Source organism: Cucurbita maxima, unplaced genomic scaffold, assembly GCF_002738345.1.
Source record: "Cucurbita maxima cultivar Rimu unplaced genomic scaffold, Cmax_1.0 Cma_Scf00164, whole genome shotgun sequence".
NCBI classification, from domain to species: domain Eukaryota; kingdom Viridiplantae; phylum Streptophyta; class Magnoliopsida; order Cucurbitales; family Cucurbitaceae; genus Cucurbita; species Cucurbita maxima.
In genome coordinates this window covers 9,691-33,285 of record NW_019272180.1, presented here as the reverse complement: position 1 = coordinate 33,285, position 23,595 = coordinate 9,691, and the positions used below count along the sequence as shown (strand labels likewise).

Below are 23,595 nucleotides of genomic sequence, written 5' to 3'. Positions count from 1 at the left end.
CTATGGCTTGTTAGCTTAGTTGGTTAGAACTTTGTGCTAATAATGTGAAGGTTGCAGGTACGACAACTGCATGGGCCAATTTCCCTCATTTTTAATTATATCTTTTCATGATATGAGTTAAAACACTACGAACTTTAGAAGATAATGACTTTTTTAAGTTTATTATGCATAAAGTTATTTTTAATTATATCTTTTCATGATATGAGTTAAAACACTACGAACTTTAGAAGATAATGACTTTTTTAAGTTTATTATGCATAAAGTTATGTAAACGAAACTCGATTGGCAGTATTAAGAGCTAACGACCTATAAGGTGCATAAAACCAATGGCCAATTAGCTCAGTTGTAAGATTGTTGTTTTAAAAACGTGGAGGTCGTAGGTTGGACAATTTCGTAGACCATGTTTTTTTAATTCTTCATAATATCTTTTCATGATACGGGATTACAACAATACGAACTTTAAACCGATGATACGACCGTTCAAAATTTTTTTTAGATCTGAGTCGTTCGATATGTTCATACATGAAGGATGAAATTCGAGGATTTCTGAGAGTCATTTCAGGAACAAGAAGGAGGTAAATGAACTTATTTTGGCCGTTCGATATGTTCTTTTACGAAAGATGAAATTCGAGTATTTCTTAGAGTCTTTTCACGAACAAGGAGGTAAATGAACTCACTTTGAAGGCTAAATTCAGTATTGCGACCCTCATGAGAGAAAATTTTTCGGCAAGCCACGTGTCAACTTGTGGGAAGGAAATCGCATGAGAAAGCCGGCAAGCCAAGTGTCAACTTGCCGGAGGGAAAGCGTGTCAGACAGCCTGAGGGACACGTATTGACGATTGGGTGGAATAACGCGTCAGGCGCATTGTTAGGCAAGAAAGTCAATGGCCTATTAGCTTAGTTGGTTAAAGCGTTGTGCAAATAACGTGGAGGTCGCAAGTTTGACACTTGAATGGACCAATTTCATTCATTTTTAATTATATCTTTTCAAGATACGAGTTAAAACACTACGAACTTTAGAAGATAATGACTTTTTTAAGTTTATTATGCATAAAGTTATGTAAACAAAACTCGATTGGCAGTATTAAGAGCTAACGACCTATAAGGTGCATAAAACCTATGCCCAATTAGCTCAGTTGTAAGATTATTGTTTTAAAAACGTGGACGTCGTAGGTTCGACAATTCCATAGAACAAGTTTTTTTAATTCTTCATAATATCTTTTCATGATACAGGGTTACAACAGTACGAACTTTAAACCGATGATACGGCCGTTCAAAATTTTCTTTAGATCTGAGTCGTTCGATATGTTCTTACATGAAGGATGAAATTCGAGGATTTCTGAGAGTCATTTCAGGAACAAGAAGGAGGTAAATGAACTTATTTTGGCCGTTCGATATGTTCTTTTACGAAAGATGAAATTCGAGTATTTCTCAGAGTCTTTTCACGAACAAGGAGGTAAATGAACTCACTTTGAAGGCCAGATTCAGTATTGCGACTCTCATGAGAGAAAATTTTTCGGCAAGCCACGTGTCAACTTGTGGGAAGGAAAGCGCGTGAGAAAGCCGGCAAGCCAAGTGTCAACTTGCCGGAGGGAAAGCGTGTCAGACAGCCTGAGGGACACGTCTTAACGATAGGGTAGAATAACACGTCAAGTGCATTGTCAGGCGAGAAAATCTATGGCCTATTAGCTTAGTTGGTTAGAGTGTCGTGCTAATAACGCGAAGGTTGCAGGTTCAAGACCTGCATGGGCCAATTTCCCTCATTTTTAATTATATCTTTTCATTATACGAGTTAAAACACTACGATTTTTTTTTAGAAGATAATGACTTTTTTAAGTTTATTATGCATAAAATTATGTAAACGAAACTCGATTGGCTGGATTAGGAGCTAACGATCTATAATGTGCATAAAATCTTTGCCCAATTAGCTCAGTTGTAAGATTGTCGTGTTAAAAACGTGGAGGTCGTAGGTTCGACAATTACATAGGCCAAGTTTTATTAATTCTTAATAATATGTTTACATGATACGGGGTTACAACACTACGAACTTTAAACCGATAATACGACTGTTCACAATTTTTCTTTAGATCTGAGTCGTTCGATATTCAAGGATTTCTCAGAGTCTTTTTACAAACAAGAGTGTAAATGAACTCACTTTGAAGGCCATATTCAGTATTTCGACTCTCATGAGAGAAAACTTTTCGGCAAGCCACGTGTCAACTTGTGGGAAGGAAAGCGCGTGAGACAGCCGGAAAACCACTTGTCAACTTGCGGGAGGGAAAGCATATCAGACAGCCTATCGATTGGGTTGAATAACGCGTCAGGCGCATTGTGAGGTGAGAAAACCTTTGGCCTATTAGCTCAATTGGTTAGAGCGTCATACTGATAATGCAAAGGTTGCAAGTTCTATACCTACATGGGGCCAATTACCCTCATTTTTAATTATATCATTTTCATGATACGAGTTAAAACACTACGAAATTTAGAAGATAATGACTTTTTTAAGTTTATTATGCAAAAAAGATATGTAAACAAAACTCGATTTTTTTTAAGTTTATTATGCAAAAAGTTATGTAAACAAAACTCGATTGGCTGGATTAGGAGCTAACGATCTATAATGTGCATAAAATCTATAATCATTTAACTCAGTTGTAAGATTGTAGTGTTAAAAACGTAAAGGTCGTAGGTTCGACAATTACATAGGCAAAGTTTTATTAATTATTCATAATTTCTTTTCATGATACGGGGTTACAACAGTACGAATTTAAATAGATGATACGGCTGTTCCCAATTTTTCTTTAGATCTGAGTTGTTCGATATGTACTTCTATGAAGGATGAAATTCGAGGATTTCTCAGATTCAGTTTGTGACTCTCATGATAGAAAATTTTTCGGCAAGCCACGTGTCAACTTGTGGGAAGGAAAGCGCGTGATACAGTCGGCAAGCCACGTGTCAACTTGCGGAAGGGAAAGCGTGTCAGACGGCCTGAGGGACACGTATTGACGATTGGGTGGAATAACACGTCAAGCGCATTGTCAAGCAATAAAATTTATGGCCTATTAGCTTAGTTGGTTAGAGCATCGTGCTAATAACTCGAAGGTTGCATGTTCGACACCTGCATGTGCCAATTTCCCTCATTTTTAATTATATCTTTTCATGATACGAGTTAAAACACTACGAACTTTAGAAGATAATGACTTTTTTAAGTTTATTATGCATAAAGTTATGTAAACGAAACTCGATTGGTTGGATTATGAGCTAACGATCTATAATGTGCATAAAATCTATGCCGAATAAAGCTCAGTTGTAAGATTGTCGTGTTAAAAAGCCAAAATAACAGATGCAAAAAAGAACAAAAGGCCTTGGACACATGGAGGTCGTAGGTTCGAACATTACATAGGCCAAGTTTTATTAATTCTTAATAATATCTTTACATGATACGGGGTTACAACAGTACAAACTTTAAACCGATGATACGGCCGTTCACAATTTTTCTTTAGATCTGAGTCGTTCAATATGTTCTTTCAATGAAGTATGAAATTCGAGGATTTCTGAGAGTTCTTTCAGAAACAAGAAGGAGGTAAATGAACTTATTTTGGCGGTTCCATATGTTCTTTTAAGAAAGATTAAATTCTTGGATTTCTTATAGTCTTTTCACGAACAAGGAGGTTAATGAACTCACTTTGAAGGCCAGATTCAGTATTGCATTTCTCATGAGAGAAAATTTTTCGACAAGCCATGTGTCAACTTGTGGGAAGGAAAGCGCGTCAGACAGCCGGCAAGCCACGTGTCAACTTGCGGGAGGGAAAGCGTGTCAGACAGCCTGAGAGACACGTATTAACGATTGGGTGGAATAACGCATCAGACGCATTATCAAGAGAGAAAATTTTCCACGTGTTAACTTGTGGGATGGAAAGCGCGTCAGATAGCCAGCAAGCCACGTGTCAACTTGCGGGAGGGAAAGCGGCCACGTGTTAACTTGCGGGAGGGAAAGCGTGTCAGAAAGCCTGAGGTACACGTATTGACGATTAGGTGGAATAACGCGTCAGGCTTGTTGTAAAGTGACTCGGCTCCACTCGATATTCGACACGCGATAGCTCATCCGACCCACGCCCACGTCTAACCAAGTTTGACTAGAAGGATGTTCAACTCGATCCGTATGGTGCCACGCTTCAATGTAAAGAATTTCACTTTCCAGCACGCACCTTGGTTTTGAACCCACGACTTATCATTAACATTCCTCTCTTTCTCCATACTTCTTCAATTCTTTTCACAAGCTTAGAAATTACTTTCCCATTCTCTTTCTTCTCCTGTGTGAGATAGAAAGAACTCCCACTCAGCTCATTCTTCTCTAAGCTTTCAATCTCCAATTCTAAAAGCTTTCTTTTCTTTTTCAATCTCTACTTTCTCCTTCAAAATGCGCTCGTTCAGGGATTTCAATGTCTGCAACTAAGACTTCTCCATAGATTTATCCACTGTAGATTTTGGTTGTTGCTCTAAATCTCTATTCTTCTTCTGATGATCTGGTAGTTTCTTTGGCTCGTTCGTCGATTGCGTGTTCAATCCAGATTCCTTCTTCGATTTTCTCATCTCCAATATGGTGATTTTTCCGAATCCCCTGTGTATCCCCTCGTTTCCAACGGTTTTCACCGCCTCACAACTACCGTCATCGTCTTTTTCTCCGTCGTGTTCTTACGCTTTCAGATCTTCATTTTTAGCCATCAAGAGAAGACCTAAGACCTTGGTTTGTTGCGTCACCAAGGCTAGGTTGATTGTTTCTTCCACTTTTTTATCGGCTCGACAATCTTTTACAAAATGGCCCTCTACCACAATTGTAACATTTGTCGGAGTTATAATAATTTGCATAGTGCATATTTATGACATTTGTAGCACTGAATGTTCTACCACAATTGTAACATTTGTCGGAGTTATAATAATTTGCATAGTGCATATTTATGACATTTGTAGCACTGAATGTTCTACCACAATTGTAACATTTGTCGGAGTTATAATAATTTGCATAGTGCATATTTATGACATTTGTAGCACTGAATGTTCTACCACAATTGTAACATTTGTCGGAGTTATAATAATTTGCATAGTGCATATTTATGACATTTGTAGCACTGAATGTTCTACCACAATTGTAACATTTGTCGGAGTTATAATAATTTGCATAGTGCATATTTATGACATTTGTAGCACTGAATGTTCTACCACAATTGTAACATTTGTCGGAGTTATAATAATTTGCATAGTGCATATTTATGACATTTGTAGCACTGAATGTTGGAGTAAATTGATCGACTGCCTCTTCCTCCATTGCGTCCTCCTCCATGCCAATTTGCTTGGCTCGGCTGTCCCTTCTTCTTATATTATCCTTCATGACTACTTCCTTGAGCACAATGACCATTTTTACTACTTTCACTATCAAAACCTCTACCTTCAAAATTTTAAGAGTAGAGTACCTTTTAATCTTTGATTGACGCCTTGGTTTGAAGTGATTGATCAAGTGTTTCCTCCTTCTTCTTCTTACGTTGCTCGTCTTCCTCGAGAAAACTGGCTAGCTCGTCGACTGTGAACGTTGCTAGGTCCTTTAACTCTTCTATCGCGCATACAACATTCTAAAGTTTTTGGTTATGACCTTAAAATCTTCTCCAAAACCCGTGTCTCGGCTAACATTTCTCCATTTCGATTGAGTTGGTTAACTAGAGTTTGTACATGCGTGATGTAGTCAGATACACTTTCTGACTCCTTCATCTTCATGCTCTCCAACTTGCCACAAAGAGTTTGGAGACGCACTTGCTTGACTCGGTCGATTTCTTTGAACACTTTTCCTAAAGTTTCTGACGTTTCTTTTCAAGTAGTTGCATTGACAAGCTTCGCAAAGCCCGACTCGTCAACAGCTCGGAACAACATGTATAGTGTCGTCTTATCCTTTGATCACACCTCTTTTAACGTCTTGTTTTGTGCCGCTGTATAACCCGTGGTATCTTTTGGTTCTTCTAACCCTTCTTCGACCACCTCCCATGCATCTTGAGAACCGAGAAAAGCTTTCATATGAATGCTCCAATTCCCGTAGTTTGTCTTCACTAGTCGCGGTAGCAGAATTTGACACACATTCGCCATTGGCTTGATTTAATTTTGTTAACAAAAACTCATAAATTTGTGAAATAAGTCCCACACACACTAACGATAGAAGGAGACAAAGTACACTCTGAAAAAACCTTCTATTTCTTCTCTGTTTCTTTTCTTTTTTTACTTTGCTCTACTTTACCTTACGATAGTAATAACAAATGTATTTATAAGGTTTTCGAAAACTAAACAGAGACATAACAATGCCACTGTTCCTAACCCTTAAAAAGTCATTATTCCTATAAAGATTCTTGACCTTTCATCTTCAAAACTCTTGGTGACTCTTGGATTTAAATCCCACTAAAATTTCCCATGGGGAATCCGATCCCTACCACTTCCTTGCCATGAATCCCTTACCTTGATCCGCACAAAAATAAATAGAGAATTTAATGGAAATAGAGAATGAAATAGATGGTGGGGATGATGACGGGGAATGGACATCGCTACCTGTGGCCCCTGCACATGGAGAATGAAATAGATGGTGGGGATGATGACGGGGAATGGACATCGCTACCTGTGGCCCCTGCACATGTCGTGTTTTATGATTGTATGACATATACTATGTTATGTATATGATATGATATATGATATGCTGCATACAAGTTACGCTATGATATCATATACACTATTCTAGGACTATGAGACATTAGAAAATCATGTATTGTTAATTATTAAAAATATGAAATGAATCGAGTATTTATATCTCATAGGAACACTATGCTAGGAATAGATTTGAGGTATGACTAGTGCCATGAATATATGTCATGCTTTGATGTTATGGGACCTCATGCATTTTGTATACCACGTGCATCGAGATACTTCTATATTATGTTTAGTACACCCTATGCCTATGAAACATTAGAAAAACCATGTATTGTTAATCATGAACAATATGACAAGAATCAAGTATGTATGTCTCATAGGAACGTTATGTCGTGTTTTAATGTTAGGGATCTCATGCATTTTATATGGGAGGTGCATCGAGATACTTCCCCATTATGATTAGTACAAACACATACCTTAAAATATTTATGTTCCGTATGATATTATGCTGGTCGTTTCCCTTCATGGTATTTGGTAGTGTGAGTGTGCACAAGCTCGACGAGGCAAACCCATAGAGTACTCTTATACCAACCCACCTGGTGGTCAATGTGCACATTCATGAGTCGTGTGTAGGGAAGTACAACATATTCAACTCTGCTCGGACTGAAAAGCAAAGCCCAAGCCCATGCCACAATGTATTAATGAAAGGATAGGTCCCACTATATTACACGTCATTCATATTCCGACCCTAATAGTGGGATTACTTACTGAGTATTTATTAAAGTACTCAAACCACATGCTACTCTTATTTTAAAGTAAAGGTAAGATACCCATTTACGGATGACAACGTTGCGTTCAAGGCCAAGAAACCAAAGTTAGGGTAGTTGCATTCATGTTATTTTTAGTGATCCTTAGGTTAGATCACGGCATTGCTTTATTTTTATTTAAACTAATGTTATCTGTTTTCTACTATGTTGTTCATAACAATATTGTTTTAATGAGTTCTTATGAACATTTAAGTCCATAGCATTGTTTATGAAATGTTGTAAATGAATTCTTTCATGCATAGCAGTAATGTCATGTATGCTGTGACAATATTGTTTAATAGAAAAATAGAGTAGTTGGTTATAAGAACCCTGAATAAAAAGGGATAAAAATATGTGTCCTCTAACCCGTGTAGATATTTTTTACGGATTATCCAGAAATTTCAATCTCAAAATCATAGTGGTTCTGAAGCTCTCAATGTATGTTTAAGCTTGCCCTGTAAAGTTGAAAGTTTAGGCAATAGTTTGGAACAACAATCGAGCTTCCAATAGTAGGCAATAAGCTTTTAGATTTTGGGTCTCCTTCTCTGAGATTTCTTCAAAATTCAAGAGCAATTCTACACCATTTCTCTTCAAACTTGTTCTTACAATGCTGAAAGTGCCAAGAAATCATTCCCCCAATCCAATTCGTCGATACACGAGAATACGTCAAGCAAGGACGATCCCAATTGCACCTCCAAAGAATGTTTCCATAGAAGACAACGAAGAGAAATAACCTCAAGAACAAGCCAAATTCAAGAAAATCTATTTTGGGCTCAAATTAGGGGTAAGTTTCAAAATCCTATCTACAATCTCTTTTCCTTCAAATTAAGGATTCCTTCCGCTTGAGAGCAAGAAATTACTTCTACTCCATTTTTACGAACTATGAAGCCAAGAAAATTAACTTTTTCGATGCAAAAACTACACTTATTAAAATGAGCATAAACTTTCTCTTTCCTAAGCATAATCAAAAGTTACTTAACATGCTTTACATGCTCATACAAAGTCTTTGAATAAATTAAAATATCATCAAAATGTATAACAACATGCTTTTCTAAATATTCTATCAAAACACGATTCATTAAGATAAATGTACTAGGAGCATTAGTTAACCCAGAAGGCATAACAAGTCATTCATACAATCTAACCTTAGTTTTGAAAGCTCTTTTCCATTCATCTCGTATATGCATTCTAATTTAATGATATCCAGATTTCAAATCAATCTTTGTAAATAGATATGAGCCATGCAATTCATCAAGCATATGGTCTAGCCTAGGAATAGGATGTCGATATTTTACAGTGATTTTGTTGATGGCTCAAGAATCCATGAACATGGACTCAAGGCTTAAAATCATTTTTCATGACACGTACTGACAAAGAAAAAATTTGATAAAAATGGAACAAGATTCGAAAAATAAGAACAAAAACTCGTAACACATAGAACTGATGTGACAAAGAAAAAAATGATAAAAATTGGAACGAGATTTGAAAACTAAGGACAACAAGTCGTAACACATGGAACTGATTGCTCGAGACGACCCTCCTCTATGACCTTAACTAACAATTAGTGATCCCCAAAAAAGGAAAAGTAATATATAGTGCAACTAAATAAGTAACCTACTTGTAGGCGGTAATTGAATCCTTGGTTAAGCGAGTTGCAGCAGATTTTTCTCAAGGTTATAGAAAGTTCAAGTGTAGATTATATGTAACGACCCTAGTTTTTTAGGGACCTAGAGTGACTAGAATATGCATGCCACAATTTTCTACTTAATTTAAGGTCGCTACCGTATACGTACCATAAACATTGAATGCCGAAGACTTCATTAAAATTTCATAAAACATAACCTTTATCTTAAAACACAGCCATGAACTTACGTGTTTAAAAAACATCTTTAAAACGACACCACAAAAGACTAAATAAAATGAATAAGAGTTTAAGTTAGAAACAACCTAGTCTAGCCTAAGTCTAAGAAAACAAATACCATTACCCTATGCATGTGCCATGGTCGAGAGTTGCGATGCCGTTGTCAGTCGTAAGAAAAATGTAGTAGCACATGACTTGAGTATTTAAAGGAATACTCAGTAAGTGACCACACTATTAGAGATAAATGCAACAATCACATGCAATGAAATGATGGGACCTATCTTTAGTTTCATTTCTCTTTCCCTACGGTGTTGTCCTAATGGGTAATCGTGGACGTGTACCATATACTCTACACACAGCCCATACTTGCGAGTATTGGCTCACCAGCTAGTTCGCACACCGCTGGGCCACTTTCCTTATCCGGTGGGCATACTCTGGGAGCCCCTTATGTCGGGACCCATTAAAACTAGTAACTGTCACGGCAGCGCTATGCAAGCATAACGATTGTTGTCCTGTCATTAGATGTACACGTCCTACCCTCGTTATGGGATAGGGTTATCCCCCCAGATGCATGAACACACATAATGCATGAGGTCCCCCCTACTTCTACATTTATCATTAATGAACATAACCCCCCTGTCACATTCCATGCTTCATGTCATTCTCATTTTCAATTTACATTTCATACATATTCCTATCGGGGTTATGATTCCAGACAGTTTATCGTGTTTCACGTCATACAATTCATGCTATTAACATTCAAATATAAGTGACCTAACATAACGTTCTATGCTTTTAACATAACATTTCATCATATACACATCATACCATGACATATTGCATCACAATGTATCATATCATAAACAAGTCATAACGTAAATCGTAGTCATATCGTTTCGTAACTTATCATAGCCTTAACGTTCTTATACCTATCACAGACATATCATTACGTGAACGTACCTCAGTCATATCATCACAAGAACGTAACCTAACGTTATCGTTCTATCAATCCTAACGCTATCGTTCTATCAATCTATCACAAACCTATCCTTTTCTACCCGTAGCCTAATAATATTCTTCCATCAATCTCTCTTATCCATATCACTCCGGTATGTAACCTAACCTTAATGTTTCATGAATGTATTTGACTCCTATCGTTACATTTCGTTTTGTGCATCCTTATCGTATCCTATCTCAAACATATCATTGAACACATCGTACCATAATTATTATCAAACAATTCACATATTATAACATATACATAACAAATAAGAAGCATATCGATCCACAGACATTTCACACATATCAATATATATGACACGTGCAGAACCACGAAACTTGTGTCAACAGCAAATATAACCATGCCGATAGCAAGGTCACTTACCTGGTTGGCTTAGGTTGATGTTCCGTCGTCATTCTTAATGAAAGTTCATTGAAAACCAAGTCAACCTATATGAGTCCATGACATCAGTTTCAAGTTTGAATTTCTACAAAATTGTTTCTCTAATTTATGTTGATCTATGTGTTATACTTGGTGCGAAAGTTAGAGTCTTTGCTTAAGTTAGGTCTTGAAATATTTATATATGTTTCCAGATATTTTATTTTCTCTTACCGTGTTTAATACCCTTTAACATTTATTTTCTATTATATTCACAATCTTCCTTCCATGTCTCTTACTGTGTTTCCCTTCTTTTTATTATCCCTCCCTCTGTTTATGATGACTTTTAATATCATTAAATAAAATAAAAGGAAAACTACTAACCTCTTCAAATGCAATATCTCTTTTTAGTAAAATATCTCTTACTACCAAAACTAAATCAGAACCTTCTTGTGTTTGTTTTTGGAGGAGGGAAGAAATTCTGATATGTTAAATCTGTTAAACCTTTATTTATATTTTTGTTTGTTACTTTTTCAATTAGGTTAGCAACTGCTTTTAGCCAATTTAATAGATTCTATTTTCTTTCTGTTATAGATCATGACGTATCTTTCTAACATAATGACTTATCTTTCTAACAGGTAAATTGCTAAAAAAAACTAAATAATTGGATGAAAGAAATGTTGATCTGAGATATAACTTACAGAGAAACTTCGAATCTCTCTTTCATATAAATCTTGATCATCTCTATAAACTCATCTCCTATAAATTTGATGTGAGGCATTTTGTTTTCTCAAATCTAACATTTTTCTGTTTCAAGAACTATTAGGTGTGTTGAGGGGAGATTATTTGGGGAGAGTGATTGAGGAGAAAAACAGGAAATAATTGTTTTTATTTACTTATTTTTTAATTTATTATTATTATTTTACATAATAATAATTATTGTTTATAATAATTTTTTTATTTGTTTATTTATTTATTTATTTTATTATTTTATTTTATTTTTTTTTGTTTTGGGCTGTTGCAAAGTATTTCAACTACGTCTGCTTAGGTTACTTGTATATGGTTATTTAGAATGACTAGTATGTAAGACTCACTTTCAATCAACTACAGTCTGTCTACTAATTTCTTTAGCAGCATGTAACATTATATACCAAAGGTCAGGAATACTCATTGTTCCTAACTTAGTACACACCGCGTTGGTCAAGAACTCTGCTAGAATTAGTAGACTACAATACTCATATTCTAAATCTTTCGATAATTTGTTTTACAATAAATGGAAATGCAGCAAAGATGAGAATCAATATTTTGTTTACCATGGTTAGAAAAAATCTCTCTGAAAGCACAAAATTTTATGGACAAGGTCAACTAAATTAACAATCATCTAAAAGCATTGATAGATTTTCCGACGCTTGCTTATTTTGTTAGCCAATGTATGCTACGTGACAAAATTTAGTGCATCTAGAGATATTTTTGCCCACCATAATCAGCCTTGGAAGCCTCCAAAGCCCCCCACCTCCCTTATATTTCTTCTTCCCCATTTCTTCAATTTTTTGTGTTTTTCTCATGGCATCCATATTCAGTGTCGAGGGAATTTTCTACTTTTTGGGTCTTCTCTCTTTTTAAATACCTTTTTGTTTCCTTTGTTCATAAATTATGTTTTCAGTTTAGGTTCATTTTGATGGTGTTATTATAACACGCAGAAGCAATTTGGATCTTAGGCACTCTATGTGCATCAATTATAGTAAATTAGCTAGCATGTTCAAAAGCATTAAAACTCAATGAGTTTGAATACTAACCTTTTGTAGTTCAAATTTCTTTTTCCTCCCGAACGGTTTCGAACCACCACTAGTATCTTCCCTACTATTCTATATCTCTCTAATATAAAATGCATCATATCACATTATAATCACAACATATAATTTAGCAAACATGACATATTCATAAAAATACAACTAGGTGGAGCTCAACATATTTGATACTAAATTACATTCAATATTAGTAAAGAAAAAAAGTACCTTCAGTTAAAAACATTTCTTTTTCTTGTCTTATACAAGACATACTTGAAGGTGACAGGACATCGATGTTTAAACCATGGAACATGTCAAGCCTATCTCATAGGCAAGTCTACCGAATCTATAACCTAGAGCTCTGATACCAATGGTAACGACCCTAGATGTCTATTAGTCTAAAGTTGCTACCGTCATCATTGATGGTGTTAATATAACACATGCGGAAGCAATTTGAATCTTAGGCACTTTTAGAACATCAATTTGGATCGAAGATGAAGAGTTATTGGGCTCTCGAAAGCTTTGAAAATGTATTTGATTTTGATTTTTTTTTTCTTTCTTTTTTTTTTATATATATTCAAAAGCTTTAAAAATTGTTTAAATTGTGCGCATCAAATGACAAATGACATTAGAATATAGTGATTTCAAAATAAGACCAAAAGAATCTTTTGAAAAATTAGTAATCTAAAATTTTTTTATTAGTGTTAAAAAAAGAAAAAAAAACTTTTTTAGATATTTGGTATTGAGTATAAATAAAAAGGTTGATTGGTTTAATGTGTTAGGTTTGAATTAAAATATATTTTGTTAATTTTGCAATTATAATAGATAAAATCTTAGAAAAGAAAAGGGAATAAAATTTTTGAAAGAAAAAGAGAATGTATAAGTCTATAGTAATAAGTAAAACGGGCTAAATAAATTTGAATTGGGTGGCATATTTTACTCGATTTTTCTTACTTGTCACACTTTTTTTTTATTGTTAAAATTATTTTCCTACCCGCGCGCTTTAATTCAATGAAATTTTTTTGTTTTTCATTTGAAAGATATTTCTATAAGGAAATTTGAATTGATGTATCCATTGAAGAATTGAAAATATAAGGGCTCATTTTGTCACCCTAGCTTTCCTTTTGAGTGCATTCAATTCTCAACTTCCATTGACAAAGTGAGGAGTGGTGATTTGGAACCATCCTTCATTCCATTGACAAAGTGGGAAGTGGTGATTTGGAACCATCCTTCAAGTTCACCTCTTGAGACTCATTACAAATCTAAAAACGAAGATATATATATACATACTCACGATGAAATTCACGTTTTTATTTTAAGTTTTGAAATTTAAAAAACAAAAAATTAAACTATTTAATTTTTACATAATATTTATTAGGTTTTTAATGGTTTTATTTTCGTATTTAATGTTTTTATTTTAGCATACTTCTTAAAATTTATATGTATATATTTATCTTAGTTTGGGTGTATCTAACCTAAAATTTCGAATTTGCTATGAACTTAGGCGTGCATATCGTCAATCCAGGAACCCAATTCTATTGGGACTTTAAGGAGAATTTTTTTCAAACCACATTGTTTTGGTGTGACTTTGAGAGAAAATTAGGGCATGCCTCATTTGAGGTTTTCTGGTCTGAAAAGGGAACATGACTTTGATCGATAGGATAATGAAATATGCATATGGTTGGCAGATAATAATGGCTTTTCATTGTTTAATAATCCTTTAAACAAATTTGAGTTCTTGCACGGATAGGAAGGTTGTTCTCCACCTTATTAAATAATGATCTAAGTTAGTGGATGAAAATGTCGCATCTTTATTGCTTTTGTGGAATAAACTTTTTTGAGACCAACGAAGAAAATAAAGTTGTTTCCGTTATTTACTCTGTGAACAAAACGCGAAAGGTAAAATAATTATGGAAAATGAAATCCCGCCTAAATGAGAGTAAAATTATTGTGGTGGCTGGGATTTGGGCGGCTCAAATCTCTATTGCTACATCATGAAATTCTTGCCACTAAACTATAGCTACTTATTGGCTAAGTTTTCAGGACCATAACATAAAATTCTCACAATTAAACTACGACTACTTGAGGTTATCTTTTAAATTTATTATTAAGTTACTCTAAATACTTTGAATTAAATTCTGGTCATTGATTTTGATGGGCAATATCAAGACTGTTGCGAGTTAGATTCAAATTCTATATCTAGGTCAAATTCTTAGAGGCATTACACCCTTAAATGAAGCAATGACCAATTTCAAGCTCTCTAGGTAAAACAAATAATAACCATTGATATAACAATCTCAAAATGAATATTAATGTCTTCCTAAACTTTCTTTTAATCGCACAAGTTTATGAAACATTTGCTAGGAAAGTGTCTAAAATATAAGTGAAAGGTGTCTCAAATTAAGCTGGGAGGAATGACATATGATGGATCTAAATTAAACGAGTGAAGTATTTTTCTTCAATCTTGCATGGACTTTTGTTTGGATTCACGAGAATTCTCACAAGTCGTCATGATTTTCATTCCTTCCATCGGGACTTTTGTTTTTATTTTTAACCATTACATAAACAATTTGATACACCATAAAATATATCTAATTTATTATATCATTAAAGTTTATCAATTGATGTACTTAAAATGCATTTTAAATGAGTACGAAAATTAAAAAAATTTAGATTATATATCAAGTACAATCGATTACTTATTGTCAAACGACTCTAATTTTTCATTAAAAAATAAGGTCCCTACGACATGCATGTCATGACTACCAAATGCAGAAATCCTTTAAAATAATTTGCTAAAACAATGCTATGGACCAAAGTTTACCATTCAAACCAACAAATACCGAAATCAAAATACAATAATTTAAAATAATGCAACACACTTATTAAATCTAAGGGCGGCTACATCAAATGCAAATGCAAATGAAACTATCTTGACTTCACTTTCATGGTCTCCACAGTGACATCGTCATTCATACACTGTTTGCTTACCTTTACCTCAAAAAGAAGTAGCACGTGACTTGAGTATTCAAAAATACTTAGTAAGTAATCCCACTATTCAGGTTAAAAAATGCAATCACATACAATCATTATGGGATCTATCTTTTCTTAAGACATCCTGACCTTATTCTCTACTTCAAGTTCGAGTAAGGTTTGATGTGTAGTACTTTTCTATTCACGAAACACACATGCACACATGGACCCATTAAGTGAACTCGTATACATACCTCAAGGGTCTGATGGCAAGCTAGCGAACACTAACGTTGCCAGAAACCACAAAGAGAAAGGAGCATGCATAATATCATAGTGTACATAATAAGAAAGTGTACACATGTGTACTAATCATAAGGAGAAAGTCTCTCGATGCATGTGACATGCGAAATGAATGAGGTCCTATAGTTTCGAATCATGATACATAGTTATGATGCAAATCATACATCCATTTTATTTTTCATGACATAGCATTCCTATTAGACATACATACGTATACTGGACAAATCTTTTATGGTTGGTTAATATACATGGTTTATCAATGTAAGGCACAACGTGAACATGTTAACATAATATGCGTGGTGTAATATGTGAAGGTTCAAGCATTATATATCATTCATATGGCAACGTAGATTCATAACATATATATCATTCATATCATAACATAAAATGTAACACCCCTAAGTTTCTTAAGCTAATTAGTGACGTCAACTCATGCCTGCTTAAATCATAAATGCGGAAATTCATAATAGACATGTACTAACTTTAAATTCAACCATTTTAAAGGAAAATAAAGCTTCACACAAACATCTAACAAAATTGACTAAAATCAAATATGTACTATCAGGTACTAATTTAAAATTCAAAACATTCAAAACATTCAACTGCCCTATTATTGTCTATTTTTACTTCCATGGACTGTACAACGTTCACCTTCTAATGTTCATAGGATCTTTACCTTTACCGGAGAGATTGAGTTAGTACCTGTCTTGAGTATTTTATAAAATACTAAGTAAGTGACCCAACTGTTGAAGTTTGATACGTAAACACATTCAATATATGAGTGAGACCTATCTTTTATAAACATAACATGGCGTTGGGCTCTTATAGTTTTAGGAAGGATTAGATGCAAGGTACTTCTTCATACACGGCCTACGTCCATGCACACCGGCCCAAAGGGTGGGCTCATATTGTACCCCTGGGCTTGACTTGGTCCGGCACAACACATTATAGGTCACCACTGTTGAAGGATCATCACTAGCCCAATAGAGTCAAGCCAAATAATTGTAAGAGCTCATTGTATATTTATTTTAGTAGAGATTTTAGGAAAGATATCTAGAGATGTTAGGAGGAAGAGATCTAGATGTTTTAGGAGAGATCTATATATTTTAGGAAGAAGATTTAGATTTGTTAAGTCTAGATTTAGATTGTTAGGTCTAGATTGCATAGGCTCTAATTTAAAGACCCCTCTACCCTACCTAGGTCTTCATATAAGAAATCCAAAAACTAGTAGTATTCTACAGAGTCTTGTATTCTCTTATTGATTGGTCTTAATAAAGAGTGTGAGTGTTTCCCACAGAGAGTTGTGTTCAACAATTGGTATCAAAGCCATGCCCTAAACTTAGTCGTGTCAATAGATAGGAAAATCCTCGAATGTCGAACAAAGGACTCCAAAAAGAAAATAGAGTCAAGCCTCCTCGAAGGCAGTAAAAAATGACTAAGACTCCAAAGAAGTCGAGCCTCGATTAAGGAGAGGCGTACTTTGTTCGGGGGGGGGGGGGGGGGAGTGTTGGATGAAAGTGTCCTACATTAGTTAATTTAGTGAATGGTCATGGGTTTATAGTCAAAGAATACACTCTCCATTGGTATGAGGCCTTTTGGGGAAGCCGAAAGCAAAATCATGAGAGCTTATGCTCAAAGTGGACAATATCATATCATTGTGGAGAGCGTGTTCGTCTAACTTGGTATCAGAGCCCTCTTTAGTCTGAGCTTTGTATCTCCCAATTGATCCATCCGAGGTACGTGTTCAATCTCAGTTCAAGAACAAATTTTTGGTGTAACAAAAGACAACCAACAGTATCATTGTCAGTTAGAGAAGCAAAGTACAGAGCAGCAGCTGGAGCAGCTCAGGAAAATACATGGTTAAAACTTTTGATGGAAGATTGGCACCAGAAAATTAAGTATCCAATACCATTCCATTGCAACAATCAATCTACAATTTGCCTAGCAGATTCGCCTAGCAGACATGTTTACAAAAGGACTGAATATTGACAAACATGAGAGTTTTCGTTGTCAGCTCAACATGGTGTGGTGAAAACCTTTGATGGAAGATTGACATAAGAAAATTAAGTCTCCAATACCAGACCATTGCAACCATCAATCTACAATTTTCCTAGCAGATTCGCCTAGCAGACATGTTTACAAAAGGGTTGAATACGGACAAACATGAGAGTTTTCGTTGTTAGCTCAACATGGTGTGGTTAAAACTTTAGATGAAAGATTGACATTAAAAATAAGTCTCCAATACCACACCATTGCAACCATCAATCTACAATTTGCCAAGCAGATTCGCCTAGCAGATTTGTTTACAAAAGGGCTGAATATTGACAAACATGAGAGTTTTCACTGTCACCTCAACATGGAGCAATGAGAGAGACCTACTTATTTTAGGAGAGACCTACATATATTTTAGGAGAGAGACCTACATAAATTATATTTTAGGAGAGAGACGTACATATATTTAGGAGATAGACCTACATATTTGACCTACATATACATATTTTAGGAAAGAGAGTAGATATTTTAGGAGAGAGATAGTAGATATTTTAGGAGAGATAGGAGAGAGATATATTTTAGGAGAGAGACCTACTGATTTTAGGGGAGAAACCTAGATATTGGAGGAGAAAGAACTAGATATTTTAGGAGAGATAGTAGATATTTTAGGAGATGGACCTACATATATTTTTTAGGAGGGAGACCTACTTAATTTAGGGGAGAAACCTACATATTCGAGGAGAAAGAACTAGATATTTTAGGAGAGATAGTAGATATTTTAGGAGAGATAGTAGATATTTTAGGAGAGATAGTAGATATTTTAGGAGAGAGTAGATATTTTAGGAGAGAGTAGATATTTTAGAAGAGATAGGAGAGAGATATATTTTAGGAGAGAGATCTACTCATTCTAGGGGAGAAACCTAGATATTGGAGGAGAAAAAACTAGATATTTTAGGAGAGATAGTAGATATTTTAGGAGATGGACCTACATATATTTTTTAGGAGAGAGACCTACATATATTTTAGAAGAGAAACCTATATATTTTAGGAGAGAGACCTACATATATTTTAGAAGAGAAACCTATATATTTTAGGAGAGACCTAGATATTTTAGAAGAGAGACTTAGATATTTTAGAAGAGAGACCTATATATTTTAGGAGAGAGACCTACATATATTTCAGAAGAGAGACCTATATATTTTTGATATTTTTATATTTTAGGAGAGAGATTACATATATTTTAGGAGAGAGACATACATCTATTTTAGAAGAGAAATCTATCTTTTTGGGGAGAAACCTACCTATTTTAGTAGAAATAATGGATATTTGAGGAGAGATAATAGATATTTTAGGAGAGAGACCTAGATATTTTAGATATTTTTGGAGAAACATCTAGATACTAGATATTTTCGGAGAGAGACCTAGATACCTGGATATTTTAGGGGAGAGAGACTTAGATACGTAGATATTTAAGGGGAGAGAGACTTAGATTATTTAGGAAAGAAACTTAGATATTTTAAGAGAGAGACTTAGGGGAAAGAGACCTATATATTTTAGAAGAGAGACCTACATACCTAGATATTTTAGATATTTTAGGAGAAACACCTAGAAACCTAGATATTTTCGGAGAAACCTAGATATTTTCGGAGAGAGACCTAGATATTTTAGAAGAGAGACCTCGATATTTTAGAAGAGAGACCTAAATATTTGAAGGGAGAGACCTACATATATTTTAGGAGAGAGACCTAGATATTTTAGAAGAGAGACCTCGATATTTTAGAAGAGAGACCTAAATATTTGAAGGGAGAGACCTACATATATTTTAGGAGAGAGACCTACATATATTTTAGAAAAGAGACTAGATATTTTAGAAGGGAGACCTACATATTTTAGGAGAGAGACCTACATATATTTTAGAAGAGAGACCTAGATATTTTAGGAGAGACATATTTTAGAAGAGAGATCTACATATATTTTAGGAGAGACACATACATATATTTTTTAGGCGAGAGACATCTATTTTAGAAGGAAGATCTAGATATTTTAGGAGAGATAAACCTAAATATTTTAAGAGAGAAACTTATAGGTGAGAAACCTACTATTTTAGGAGAAAGAGTAGATATTTTAGGAGAGATAGTAGATATTTAAGGATAGAGATAGTCAGATATTTTAGGAGAGATAGGAGAGAGACCTCCATATTTTAGAATTTTAGGAGAGAGACTTACCTATTTTAGGATAGACATATTTAGGAGAGAGACCTAGATACCTATATATTTTAGAAGAGAGAACTAGATATTTTAGATATTTTAGGAGAAACACCTAGATACCTAGATATTTTCGGAGGGAGACCTAGATACCTATATATTTTAGGAGAGAGACCTAGATATTTTAGATATTTTTGGAGAAACACCTAGATACCTAGATATTTTCGGAGAGAGACCTAGATACCTGGATATTTTAGGGGAGAGAGACTTAGATACGTAGATATTTTAGGAGAGAGAGACCTATATTTTAGGAGAGGGAGAGTTAGTTAGGGGAGAGAACCTATATATTTTAGGAGAGAGACCTAGATATTTTAGATATTTTTGGAGAAACACCTAGATACCTAGATATTTTCGGAGAGAGACCTAGATACCTGGATATTTTAGGGGAGAGAGACTTAGATACGTAGATATTTTAGGGGAGAGAGACCTATATTTTAGGAGAGGGAGAGTTAGTTAGGGGAGAGAGACCTAGATTATTTAGGAGAGAGACCTAGATATTTTAAGAGAGAGACTTAGGGGAGAGAGACCTATATATTTTAGAAGAGTGACCTAGATACCTAGATATTTTAGATATTTTAGGAAAAACACCTAGATACCTATATATTTTTGGAGAGAGACCTAGATACCTCGATATTTTATGGGGAGAGACTTGTAGATATTTTAGGGGAGGGAGACCTATATTTTAGGAGAGGGAAAGTTAGTTAGGGGAGAGAGACCTCCATATATTTTAGAAGAGAGACCATATATTTTAGAAGAGAGACCATATATTTTAGAAGAGAGACCTAGATATTTTTATATTTGAGGAGAGAAACTTACATATATTTTAGGAGAGAGAAATATATTTTAGAAGAGAGACCTACATATATTTTAGGAGAGACACATACATATATTTTAAGGGAGAGGCATACATCTATTTTAGAAGGGAGACCTACATATTTTAGAAGAGAAACCTACCTATTTTAGGAGAGAAACCTACTATTTTAAGAGAAATAGTAGATATTTTAGGAGAGATAGTAGATATTTTAGGATAGAGATAATAGATATTTTAGGAGAGATAGGAGAGAGACCTCTTTTAGGATTTTAGGAGAGAGACTTACATATTTTATGAGAGACATATTTAGGAGAGACTTAGATACCTATATATTTTAGGAGAGAGACCTAGATACCTAGATATTTTAGATATTTTAGAAGAAACACTAGATATCTAGATATTTTCGGAGATAGACCTAGATACCTGGATAGTTTAGGGGGAGAGACTTACATACGTAGATATTTTAGGGGAGGAAGACCTATATTTTAGGAGAGGGAGAGTTAATTAGGGGAGAGAGACCTAGATTATTTAGGAGGGAGATCTAGATATTTTAAGAGAGAGACCTATATATTTTAGAAGAGACCTCGAAGAGAGACTTAGATACCTAGATGTTTTAGTGGGGAGAGACTAGATACCTGAATATTTTAGGGAAGAGAGACTAGATACCTAGATATTTTAGGGGAGAGAGATTAGATACTTTGGATATTTTAGGGGGAGAGAGACATAGATCTCTAGATATTTTTTATGGAAGAGAGACGTATATTTTAGGAGAGAGAGTTAGGGAGAGAGACCTAAATATTTTAGGAGAGAGACTTATGAGAGAGAGACCTATATATTTTAGGAGAGAAAGACTTACGGGAGAAAGACTTATATAGTTTAGGAGAGAAACCAGATATTTTAAGAGAGAGCAGAAATTTTAGGAGAGAGACAAAATATTATTTTAAGAGAGAGACTAGATATTTTAGGAGAGATCTTTAGATTTAGATTTGTTAAGTCTAGATTGCGCAACTGTAGTATAAATACCCCTCTACTTTACCTAAGTCTTCATCTAAAAAATCCAAAAACTAGTAGTATTATACAGAGTGTCTTGTATTCTCTTTTCGATTGGTCTTAATAAAGAGTGTCATAATGTTTTCAAGAGAGTTGTGTTCAACAACCACATTTCACAAAAAAAAAAAAAAATGCTAGCATGATATCACGGCGAACATAAATATCGAACCTACACGCCCGTACTAATATAACATAATGAAAAAGTATCCCAATGCATATGATATACAAACATGCATAAGGTTCCATAATTTACATTTCATAACATAACATTTAATATCTTTCATTTTTTTTTCCTTTCATAACCGAGTTCATTTATGTAACATGCATGCATGACATCTCACAATATTCGCAAACTTTATATAATAAGATATACATTTCATTCATGACGTTTCAATTCATTCATAAAAGTAGTGTAATGGGTTTACATGCATATGTGACGTACGTCTCATATCAATACAAAGATACATAAACATCTCATAACATAAACATAACACATATTTATGGTACATGTATAAGTCAAATGACATGAACCATCATAGATCAAACAATAACCTAACTCAAACAATAAGGTCACTTGGTCGATCTTGGCCAAAGTCATTAACAATTTGATAGACACCTCGAAACAACAATCCAACGTCTAACTCTTACCTATAGCAATTAATATAACATGCTTAGGACCTACTAATAACTTAACTTAGCTAAACATTATGATCAATTCCAATATAACTGACGAGATGCATGTCCTTTAACTAACGAGATGTATAGGCTATGACCTTCCAATGTTGTATCCACACACACTTGAACCCTTTCTTGGAGGCATCACTATAAACAATATAACCTCCAAAATCTTTAGAACTGTAAATACTGGCATCGACACTAACCTGTGCTTCAAGCCTTGGAAGCTTGCTTCAAATGTCTCCGCCCACACAAATGGAACACTCTTCCTAGTCTAGTGCATGAGTGGTGAAAATATACTGGCAAAATCTCACACGAAACGTAGATAATACCCTATTAGACCCAAGAACCTATGCACCTCAATATTTGTAGATTGACGGACCCACTTAATAGTTAAGACATACATGTAGTAACCTTACTTTTTAATGGAAAAGTAGGGTTGTCACGTATTGTTATTTTTAATGTTGTCACTACTTTCTTTGTTTAAATTTATTTCCTTACAAGCACGTTTGAATTCAATGAAAATTACTTTTTAAATTCATCGTGGGAGAACTTAAATGAAAACTTCCTTTTTATTAAAAGACTTATATGAAAGTTTTAGTCGGTTGCTTATTTATAACTTACTCAATGACTGGCTACACATAGTAAGACTATAGGTAAATGACAGTTATTCGAAATGGTCATATATAATAAAGATCTAATGTATAGTAATGAATGTAAATCATTATATACGGTATATTGTTATACATAATAAAAATACATAAAGTAAATAGAACCATATCTACCATTTTAAAGATGTATTTTGTGAATTTTTTGTATTCATACTCGAAGTCATCAATATAAATATCTAAGACATATTCTTTTTTGATTTTCTCTCTCCTAATATTTGTTTTAATATAAATGTGAGATATTGTGTCGTCCTAAAAAAATATGCCAAAAAAGAACTTGTTGGTAAGGTTGAGTGTAATAGCCCAAAAATAAACAAACAAATAAACCAATAAAAAAAGTTAAAATAATAAT

At 34.4% G+C, this 23,595-nt stretch overlaps 2 non-coding genes across 2 annotated transcripts; both read left to right on the top strand.

The window, feature by feature from the left end:
- The first annotated feature begins 1,679 nt into the window (after positions 1-1,679).
- Positions 1,680-1,753, top strand: TRNAI-AAU. The gene has a single exon. It is a non-coding gene; the product is annotated as a tRNA-Ile (tRNA).
- Positions 1,754-3,053: 1,300 nt separating this feature from the next.
- TRNAI-AAU lies at positions 3,054-3,127 on the top strand. The gene has a single exon. It is a non-coding gene; the product is annotated as a tRNA-Ile (tRNA).
- Positions 3,128-23,595: the final 20,468 nt, after the last annotated feature.